This window comes from Calliopsis andreniformis, unplaced genomic scaffold, assembly GCF_051401765.1.
Source record: "Calliopsis andreniformis isolate RMS-2024a unplaced genomic scaffold, iyCalAndr_principal scaffold0048, whole genome shotgun sequence".
Taxonomy (NCBI): domain Eukaryota; kingdom Metazoa; phylum Arthropoda; class Insecta; order Hymenoptera; family Andrenidae; genus Calliopsis; species Calliopsis andreniformis.
In genome coordinates, this window is record NW_027480457.1 from 2790074 (window position 1) to 2801712 (window position 11639).

Sequence of the window (11639 nt, forward strand, 5' to 3'; positions counted from 1 at the left end):
ACGTTTTATGTAAACTACACGACTAATGATTAAAACCGAGACTGTTATTTAAAGTTTATTCTTACTTTTCTTTACAGAATCTGCTGAACTAGAAATACTACGTAAAATTAATCATTTCTCCTTTTTTCTTCTTGCTATTTCTGTTCTGTCTATATCTCTTATCATAACTTTTTTCCTTCACATAAGTATTTTTCATCTTTAAAAACTTTTATTTTTCTAATCTCTGCAGCACGAAATATTCGACGGCTCATAATAGTAATACATACAAGCATACTAATATAAAATATAATGACTATAAAATTTTCAGTTGAACTCTAAATCTATTGTTGACAAACGTTTTTTCATTTGTTTGCAGATAGTAGCAAGTTAAACATAAACGAGTGAGGCTATTCAAGTAAACACCTGGTTCGTTCCTTAACGAATGAATTCTTATAATTTTCAGATATATTGACAACATAAACACATGTTATATACTAGTCTATATTACACCCATACTTAATTTACGACATAGTAACATCGCATAAAATGTTCTTCCATTTAGTTGAATAAACATTTTTGTCTGAAGCAAGTCAACATTGTATGTACAATGAACAACATTGTATGTAATATATTTACACGATAGACGAACGAATAACGGACACAATATTTTCTACAGCCTTTTACGAAGATAAAAAGTTTCTATTTATCAAGGCAGAAAGTTCTATTTATCCGTTGAACTAGTCATTAAAAGAAGGAGGTCATATTGTAGACTACAAGTACGGTTTTTATCGTGCATAATTGCATATGACGGATAGCGTATTATGCCTCTACTTATCAAAGATAATGTTAATTACAGCCCATGGTTGATTTTGTGTGCGCACCTAAATAGGAGCTTAAAAAGATTAATATCAATCAGTTAAATAAAAATTCTATGAAACGTTGCTGCATAAATAATGCGATCTTTAACACAGTACAAGGTCACTGAACTTTATCATAACTTTAAATTTTATTTGATGTGCATTTTATAAAACGAAAAATTTGGCCTTTCGTTTAGATTTAGACTTTATCTGAAATGTTTTCCAACTCGGAAATTGAAAAAATTATGAAACCCTGAGAATATGTAGAGCATATGTATGTATATAATACATATTTTTTTGCTATCCAAACTCACTCTAAGGAGTAGAAGTTAATCTTTGAAAATTCAGCTATTTATTGCTTTTATTTTTATTTGGGTCATAATCATTTGGAATATACTTAGCATTTAATAAAAACACAAAATAGAAATAAATTTATTTTTAGTACTCACATTAGCTTTATAAACTCAAAAAAGATAACCTTTGCTAGTTACATTATAAAGAACAAGTGTTTTACTTTTAAACGCATGTGTCGGTTCTTAACAGATGTTGCACTTCCTATATGGCACTGAGTACGCAGTAACCGGAAAAGGAACTAAATTTTATACTACAATTAAAACCAGAAAATTAAACGAAACATACAATTATTTCTCGTAATAATGGGAAACACTGAACACTTATTTCAACAATGTTGTAACTCGCAAATAGTAACAGATAGAAAAAAATGTTTAATACAAAAGTTACTTCTTTTAAGTAGATCTGTCAAATGGTAAAAATTTTCAATTGTTTCAACAATTAAAAAAAATTATAGTGAAAGTTGTTTCTAAAATTCGTTCTTTTGCGTAAAACCTAAATCGGAGATTGAAGTAGAGTCGACAGCAGGATATGGCGATTTTAGTAAAACAAGAGGATCTCCTTCACACTTCTAATAATCGACATTGCAAACTGGGGAGTCAGGTACGAACCAACGTATTTTATCTTAATTCCTTCCAATTCGGAACCTTAAGAATTACAAAAGCGTTATCATTAATGCAGCATTGTCGATTAATTACGTAGCATGTAACATTTACTTCACTAACATGTTATATATTTTTTACGTTAATTTCTTTACTATTTATAATATTTGATTAGTTATTAATGCTGTGCTGAATATAATAAATTGTTGAATAATGAATCTCATAGAATTAAAACTTGTTTACTTCTTTTGCTATCTCTGGTACCTCGAATTCATAGAAATCAGGATAAAATACGTTGGTTTGTACCTGGGTCCCCAGTTGGCCATCGCAATGCCAATTGTTAAGTTTGAAGGACTTCGCTCTTTTACTGGAATCGCTATATCTGGACGTTGACTATATGTATGAAATAGCATAATACACTTTTTTTTATACGAACGCGGCCGTTGTTCGCTGAACTATGATTTTCCATATGTGTGTAACTTTTTATTCTTAATCTATTATGCGTAAACTGTATGAAAATCTTAGGTATGTATAATAAAAGGTATGCTCATTACAGTAATGATTCGATCGAGAGCTGCAACTCAGGCCTGGGCACCAGCTTAAATCGTAAGCGGTAGTCTGTTCGTTTGCCTTGGTTTTTGGCTCCAGAGATGTATGTTTAGGCAAAGAAAGGGTTTTACTCGACCGTCAACACTCAAGTTTGATCTCGGAAATAACAGAAAACCCTAAAGACAAGGGAAAGATGAAGTGGAAAAAATCAAGTTCCTTATTTGCTATCAGATCTTCTCGCAACTAGCTCCAATCGTTTCTTTGTGCTTTCTCGATGAAAATGGGTACCAAACGCGATATGATTCTGATTGTTTATAACAAAGATATTTGAAGCTTGATTTGTAGAAAGGTTTGGGGTAGAACGGGTAAGATTCTTCTTTCTACTAGTGCTTGTATGGAACTGTAAATTTTTATAAATAAAAATTATTTTGTAAACTTTTAAATTATTTCTTTTCTGTTTTAAGTTAACTTTTATATTAACACTTTAATTCTGTTATAAAAATTTAATTTGAACAGTTATTTTATATTTAATCAGTAAAAGTTCTGAAAGAACATTTATTTTTTAATGGATGTTTTAAAGTAAAATACAAAAATCTGAACTATTTTTCACTTACTCAGCATTATTTACGAAATTGGAAACACGATAAATGTAGATGAGTAAGTAAATCGTAATCTTATTGTACTCTTACATTGAAGGAAAATTGGAGAAAAGAAAAATTCATTATTTACATATATGTTCAGTGTTTAGTTTCAAGAGTAATATATTTTCGAAAGTATTTTCCTCAGTACTAGTCCTAAGATCACTGAGAATAAATTTCAAAACATTAAATGTTCTTTCTACGCTAACTTGTGTAGCGAGAGCACTGCAAACTGTGAAGTGCTACTGCTAATTGACTTAGGAGCGGTTTTATAAATCCCCAATTAATCCAATATTTTAGTATTGGAATTTAGTATTGGATATTTAGTAAAGCTGTTTCTAAATCGGAATTATCTTCATTTTCTTCATTAGATGATTCACTAGAAATATCAATTACATCTAGATGTTTCCTGAAATTGGCTGCAAGCGCTGTAACATTATTATTGTCATTATTAGTATTATTACTACTACTATATGATTTAGCTATACATATCGAATTATAAGTCAGATGCAATGTCTTTCTCTCATGTTGAATGCCGAGTTGAGAAAGCTTCTTAATTGTTAATAGTTCAGTACAAAGTTTTCTCAAATACATTTTTGCTGTCTCAAATTTTTCTTAACTTAAAAGTTTTCTTATACAAAAATTCAAAAATATTAACGATAATAGCGTATCGTTTTCCATCAGCAACTGCTTACGATTTTCTAAGATTTCAGATGGTAGAATAGAGTAAGAAGGTTGCATCAATTTTACACTGAATTTTAGTTCCTACCAAAATTTCACAAAATCACCCAGAGGTAACTGAAGTTCTTGTACTTTTAATTTTTTACATTGCTTTCATTAACACAATAATCCTTTAATGTTAAAAGCTGTTTCAACGTATTGTACATATGTCGAATTCCAAGTCGTAACTACGTCGATAAATGGTTGTCTTAAGTTCTTTTATCACCAATTTATTTTGTGGTTTGTGGTACGAAGCGATTTCACTATATCTATTGCTACATTTATGATTGATTCAATATTTGTGTTCTTCAGAAAATCATTGACTCCTAAATGTAAAGTATGAGTTGCACAGCGAATAGATGAAATGTACCTGATTTTGAAATCATTGAAAACTTGTTTATTATAATTGTTATTATCATTATCGTATAACGTACATGGAAAATCCTGCAGGATACGTACTGTCTTTATCAGATTTTTTCCATTATCAATCGTTATTGTGTGAATTTGGTCTACTCTAATATTGTATTTCTTTAAAATTTTCGGCACTTTTAATTTCAGATTTTCGGCATTGTGTCTTTCATATAACTCCCTCATGCCGAACGTTTTGACAACAATTTTTTTGGTTTTAACATCAACCTATTACATGTTTGCACAAAAAATGGAACGATCATAACGTATTGCAACATCAATCTTCAAACTAATAAGTTTTTCAGCACAAAGTTGTGTAATTTGTTCTTTTAAATCTTCGTATTTTTTATGAATAATATGTAGAATGCTATGTAAATTGATAACGTTCATTCCAAAACCTAAAAATACTCGATTAGATAACAAAATTCAGACAAAAAAAATACAAATGTGATAAATATATCATCTTAGCAGTAAATATAGGTTCTGTAAGTGTTCTATGTAGTTTATACTCCAATAAAATAAACGGTCGTCCTTCTATAATCACTAAATCTGCGCACGAATTTGTAACTTCTTCAACTGATAATACCACTTGAATCTTGCGTTTTTTTTTTAAGATACTGCACTTATATTATAGTATTCACCTTGTTGTATAATGTTTATCTGTCAAAGGCATTCTCAAATTTGTAAGAAAATTTGCAGCGATTTTTTACCACAAGTTTTACATATATTACAGTTTTTATTGCCATTTTGTTCTAGAATAAACGAATTTTTCAAAAGAATATTTACTTTTCGTTCCATTATCTTCACAGTTTTTACAAGATTGTCACTGATAGACGACGATATGTAATATTGTACAATGAATGATAAGTATAACTCTGAGCTCATCACAGAGGTGACTGCGTACTGAATGAGTATGACTACTTACTGATTCACTGTTGTTCCTTGTGAACGTGAAGTACTCAACATATTTCGTCTCACTTGCAAATACTGATATCAACTATTTAGAATTCAATAGAATGAGCCTAGGTTTCAATCTCAAGCCTACGTAACATTTAATGGTAAATTTATTTGAAAGAACTTTTTCAAATCAGAATAACTGTTACTGTCCAACTAGAACTTTTTCCCATTTCAGAAAAAGTAAAGATTTTATATTTATGCACAAATGTATAGAAGTTTCTGTTATAGGAAAACAAGTTTCTTGTTTTCCTATAACAGAAGAGTTAAAGGTCAAAATATAACTGTTACATCAGAACTAATTGAAAATCTTAACAGTTTTATTGAGGCCCTGCTTTCTATAAATCAAGTTTTATGTATTTTTGTTATAAATAATCGGAATTGTGTTATATTTGGTATCATTTCCATCCGGAGAGCACAAAAAATCGATTGGTGTTCCTTGCGTGAAAATTTGATAACAAATAAGAAATGTGACTTTTTATACTTCTTAATCCCTATTCCTAACCTTGTTTTTTATGGATCCATCGTTCTTCGGTGTAGAGTTCGAGGGTCAGAATCTCACTATGTGTTGACTTCGCGTCACAGAACAAAAGAAGTGGTAGGGACAGCAACAGCCCTCAATAGTAAGTCCCAAAACAGCCGTCAAATCGAATCATTACTGTATATCGTAAGAAGAGACTTCCTTTTCAATGGAAACCGATATAACGTCAGAATTTCCGTAACCATTTAGGCTACATTCTATAAAAAAATGGAGATCTATATCCTACGGAAATCTCGGACTTTTAAAGCTTTATAAAAGTTAAGCCGTAAGAGATATAACAAAATGTTTTGTTTTGTTCCACTGCTACTTGCCAGTGTATTTGTCAAATTACAGAATCCTTTGATCGTTAGTTTAGTGTTTAGATATACTAATTTTAGGGCTACGCAATTGCAAAATAAAGGCATATCAAACATTATATTATAAGACCTTTAATGTTCTATTTGAATCCCTATTATAATTTCAAATATTGCTACATATGTAAGTATATATCTAAATAACAAAACATTAACCATACGTCATATTCATTTCTTCTCTACTTCAGTTTTTGGCAACACGTAGTAACAAGCGGTTCTTCGTATTTTACTGTTTCATGGAAATATGTAGCAGTATATTAAGAGTACACTTGTAATGTCTGTTTGAATTACGTATCTTTTTGTTCTGACTTTAAATAATCCATTCATTTCTTTGCATTGCATTAGAAAGATATTGAACTTACAGATAAATATAAAATGTGTAATAATTATAATTATAAATATGTAATAATTATATGTGTAATAAATATAATATATGTGGCATATATCCATGAGAAACAACAGCTAATAGGGAAGAGAAAGTTTCCTTAGTCCATTTATTATTTACCTAATATTAGTTAGTTAAACTAATTTATAAATTAGTTAATATATATGTATTAGCCGATATCGTTCAATACTGTCGTTACAATAAATCGAATGATTTTCCATCGCACTCTAAGTATTTTCTCCATACTCTTTTTACATTATTTAAAATACAAATTAAGTCTCCTTCAGTAATTTTCCATGTTTTTTCCAAAATGCGCTGGTTAATGTTTTGAATATCTTGAAACTATAAAATGTTCCTATAGAAAAGAAAAAAATGTATCGGGTAATTTGTTCAAATGAGGTATGATATAAAAAAGTAGGTAGGTACAATTGAATTGTTTAGGTACTCTAATGCATAAAATTAATATGGGACTATGCTCCATTGTAAACCCTTTAACTTTATTTTAGGTAACGCTTTTTTTCTGTCTGCAAGCACCTTAAAGATACAGCCCGTCTTCTTCGTGTGAGACCCTTTGTATGATCACGTAAGAATCATTTCTCTCTTCCCTTAACTATTCGAAATATTACTGTTTCAAATTGTTATTATTACATGATTTCACATATTTAGAATCGGAAAGAAGTCAATTAGTAGGAGTGCAAGTTTGATTCGTTCTAGTACCTATAACCTCTTCCCTATGACTCACCTTCCTTTGAATCGAATAAGCCAGCACACTTTTTTGTTTTGATAGCCGAGCACATGAGCGAACGTACCATACAGAGATAGAAAGAAGTGCAACGGAAGGAATGTATTATAGATCTAATTAGGTAGAGTAGAATGAGCCACGCCTCATCTTACATATATTTTCCGTTCTAGCGTATTATTGGCCGAAACGGTTACACGTGTTATGTAACTCGCCCGAAGGATCGCGGTTGTTCATGTATCGTCTGAAATAACTAGCAATAAATACTTCCTAGCTTTGCAACATGCATTGTTGGGGCTGGTAGGGTGTCAATCAGGACGGCACAGAGGCAAAGGGGACACTGTACATATCTATATATTCATGTGTACGTACAAGTACTCGGTTATTGTTAATGCAAAAGGACACACTGACACGTGAAATATCAGGAAAAGTTAACCACAAGAGTTATTTCAAATGTACTGATCGAATATCGTTTTAAAATTTAGTCTAAAATGTCTAGTCTAAATCGTCCAAAAATCTAGTTTTTGCATACCTACATCTATTTATATTTCGACAATTCAAATAAAACACTATTTCGCACTGATCATTTTCTACTTCAATGTAGTACCTACATATGTACCTATATAATAATTATATTTGTATTGTGTCATAGCGATCATCGCTTCTTGCGATTTCAAGGGTTTGCGGAAATTAAAATAATTCAATGCTTATCAATCAAAGATACATGGAACAAAGTACATTGGTTGTAGAAAATTTTAGCAGTTTTACAAAACTTCAGGATGTTTCAACATATTACAATTCTTGGTCTATAGGTAAACATTTTCCTGAACATAACGCCAAGAACCACACGATAAGCCTAGTTCGGTAATTAAATTACTAAAGTTGAGTCATTCTGAGATAGGGAACAGATTATTTATTATTCCCTTTTCTTCGATCTCACTACTTCTTCAGGCCCAGCACCCTTTAGTGCTACGACCCCTCCTTGGTATATGTACGTACGTATATCAAACACCCTTTACTTTTCCAGTTATCTTTTGGGCAGATCTTTTACAAAGCTAAACATCTAGTAATCAAAATAAAATTCTGAAATTTTTATATCTACAATCAATAGTAGGATAGCAAAAAGTTAATTCAGAAAACGCCACGTTTAGTTTGAGAAGTGATTTCCCGCAGAATTTTTTGTCTATGTCCTTTAAATATCGCTAGATTTCCTGAAGAATTCTGGGACTAAAAATAGATGCTGCAGGAATGTACAACTTATATAGCTGATATTGAGTAAAAAAATTTATTTCCTCGATAAATTTCAGTCAGCAGATACTTGTGGAATGGACTAAGTTATTATTACACGACAAGAAGAGACACAAGAAACGAGACACAAAAATTTCAACTGATTTAGAAATAGAAATAGCATAAAATTTACAGAAATGCCTACAAACGTAGATGTACATATTTTATAGATATCCAATCCATAGCTAGATATGCACAATATGAATAAAATCCTACAATAAAAACATAAAAGATCAAATCCTGAAGTTATAGAACTTCAAATTAACCTAAGATTGAAGGGTGAGCAGCGACTTAAAGTTTCGAGGACCTTTATTTAGGAATAGGTACATGAATTTCATGGTTTGTAAATGGTAAGAAATGATCAATAAAAATGTTTGTGAATGAAGAAAAGTAAAAAGTCATTTATTATTACTTATACTTTTTAGCTGTATGATTGTTATTGTCTTTTCTTAACCTATCTATAACCTGACACACATACAATACTCAGTCTAAATTCTGTATACAAGTTATATAAAAATGTCTAATTTTTTCGATCCGACCTACTGTGCATCGTACATGTATTCCAGCTCCCAAGGGGCTAGAAGAGAACGGAGCAATTAGAATGCATAACTACATTAACGACTTGCGACAAATAACTAAAATCCACCAGACATCTCTTCCAAGGATTCACGGAAGAACTTAACAGAAAAGAACGCTTTGATTGGAGTCCCCTGAAAAACAAGGCAAGAACTAAAACATTGAATCCTCTCAAACAATATTTCCGAACACAAAGTACAAACTCTAGATAAAAGACACCATTTTTCAGATAAGAGTGAAAACGCGTACAAAACAGAAGTTAGTACAGTGATATTGCAAATAATTCCAGCAGAAAGTATTACTATGGGAAAATGACGGACCGAATAAATAAGCGAATGAATCGCAGCGCGGGCAGCGAAGAACAATAATTGCGACAGGTATCAGATTTAGGGGCCTGCAGAAGGGATTGACGCGAATGATGCTCCGAAATTTATCGAACATCTCAGTCAGCGGTTCCGATAAGACGGCGCGGCGCTGCGCGTCAAGGTCTGAGAGAAATGCACTCAAGACGAAGAAACCCACGAGCCGACTCGATGGTTTCACCTTCAAATATCTGGGCGGAGTTTCGAGCTACCGAGCTGAACCTGCGCCGCCCAACTTCGTCCCCTGTTCGTCCTTCTGCATTCACCATTCCCCTCTTAAACGTTCCACACCCAACAGAACTTCCACGGCGCAAACGCGTCACGGCGCTGGTTAATTTCAGAACGTTGCACCGACAGTAAGATAGCCACCTTTGCTTTTGCATCCACAGTAAGGTTCACTTCAGTTTTCCCGCTATGAGTTCAGTCCATCCAGACATTAAACTGACTCCAGACGCTAATATCGTATGCAGTACCCTAACCTGCTCAAGCATTTTAAAATATTATACAGAGCTAGTAAAGTTGAATTTAGAAGAAATGTGGATTCCTACAGTTACAGTATATAGAACCGCCTAATTTCACACGCACTTCCAGATATAGCGTACTATTGGTCGAACTAGTCATAACTACTAATTGAATCGACGTATCACCTATATACGAAAAATTACTATTATGTCAAAATGTGTCTCGGGTGCAACCTTACCAGTTCTGCACAGTACAAGACAGAGAATACCCCAAGAAGGAAGGGTAGCACTAGTCGATTGGTTATGTTCGTTTGATGTCAATGACACCAATCATGTCATTGGGCTTACATATTTTCAATTGTTCGTATAACTGTGATCTCAATGAATGTGGTACACTAGGCAGGTATATTGTTATGAGCATAGAGTTGAAAGCAGAGGTTAGATAGCCAATAGAGTTTGTTAGTTACAAACAAAACACTGCTAGCTTGAAACTGCGAAACTCGGCTAACGCTAAGGGCTACTGATGCTAGTTTGACTTCGTTGTTCTTATTACTATTTAATAGATACACTTCAACGAGCAAATCTGTATTGTTGTGAATTCTTTAATATTACTGCTGAAAGTTGCGTGTTGAATGCATTTGAACTGAATATTCTAAGTTGACGTTCAAAATAATTTAGGAGGTATATGAGTTATTGAAGTACATGTCAATCTAAAATACACGTTACTTAATTTAGCTGCTTGATTAATCTGCCATCGATAAGTGATTGTATCATATCGCTGCATTAGAAGAATCTTTCTGCGGATTCGCCCTCTTTCTGTCGACAGGTTCGCGGTCGGCCACACGTGTTCGAATATTGCTCGGAGAGTGTTAACCCTCTACTTCTCAAACAGGGATTTATAATCCTGATGCAGTTAGTGGTACCTAAGATAAATTTATTGAAACATATTTCTGCTGGACTGAAATATTAAAATTTAATACTCTTAAAAAAGCTGTATTATGATATTCACGTATTGAGTGAGTTTCATCGTGTATTGTAAATAAGATTTTTTAAGTTCTCTCTTTAGTTTCTTTTTTCTAAAGTACCTCGTATAATTTTTATATTTCCAGTAATTTTTTAAATATTTCCTGCGAAAATTTCAAAATATGTAGTCTTCAATAGATCCTTCCTTAACATATCTTTGAATACACCCTTCTTGAAAATTCCTTTTGTACGTATATAAGATATTTATTCGTCTGCCATTTATAAAACTTACAGGGTGTAACGTAGTACGTGGGACCCATTTCGAAAGCTGATTGTACACTTAAAAGGGATGACAAAAGTTCATCTAAATATATGCTTTACCTCTCTTCGTGTATGAGATCTACTGAATTTTATAAACAGATGATTTGCCACATTATAGTCAAGTAGCTAGGCAATTTTTAAATGAATGCCTTCTAAATAAGCGGATTGGGTGAGAAAGCCTCATTGCATGACCTCCTCGTTCCTCAGATATGAAACTATTGCATTTTTACTTGTGGGGACATCTAAAATCAGTTGTGTACGCAACATCTATTGAAAATATTGGAATACTAAGGTTTAGAATAGAGCAAGCTTTCCAAGAAGTTCGGGAAACACCGGAAATCATTAAAAGAATAATTAAATCTATGACAAGACACCTACAAACTTGCTTTGAATTGCAAGATGGTCATTTTGAACATCTCTTATAATAAAGTAACACAGAACCAATATAAAAAGTAAATGAAGAGAATTGAACTTCGAAGTTGTAGAATAAATTCGAGTTAAAGTATAATCATGGAGTATAATTAAATACAAATGATAAATTATTTGAATGATGTAACAGCAATCAAATAAGATAACATTTATTATACGTATAA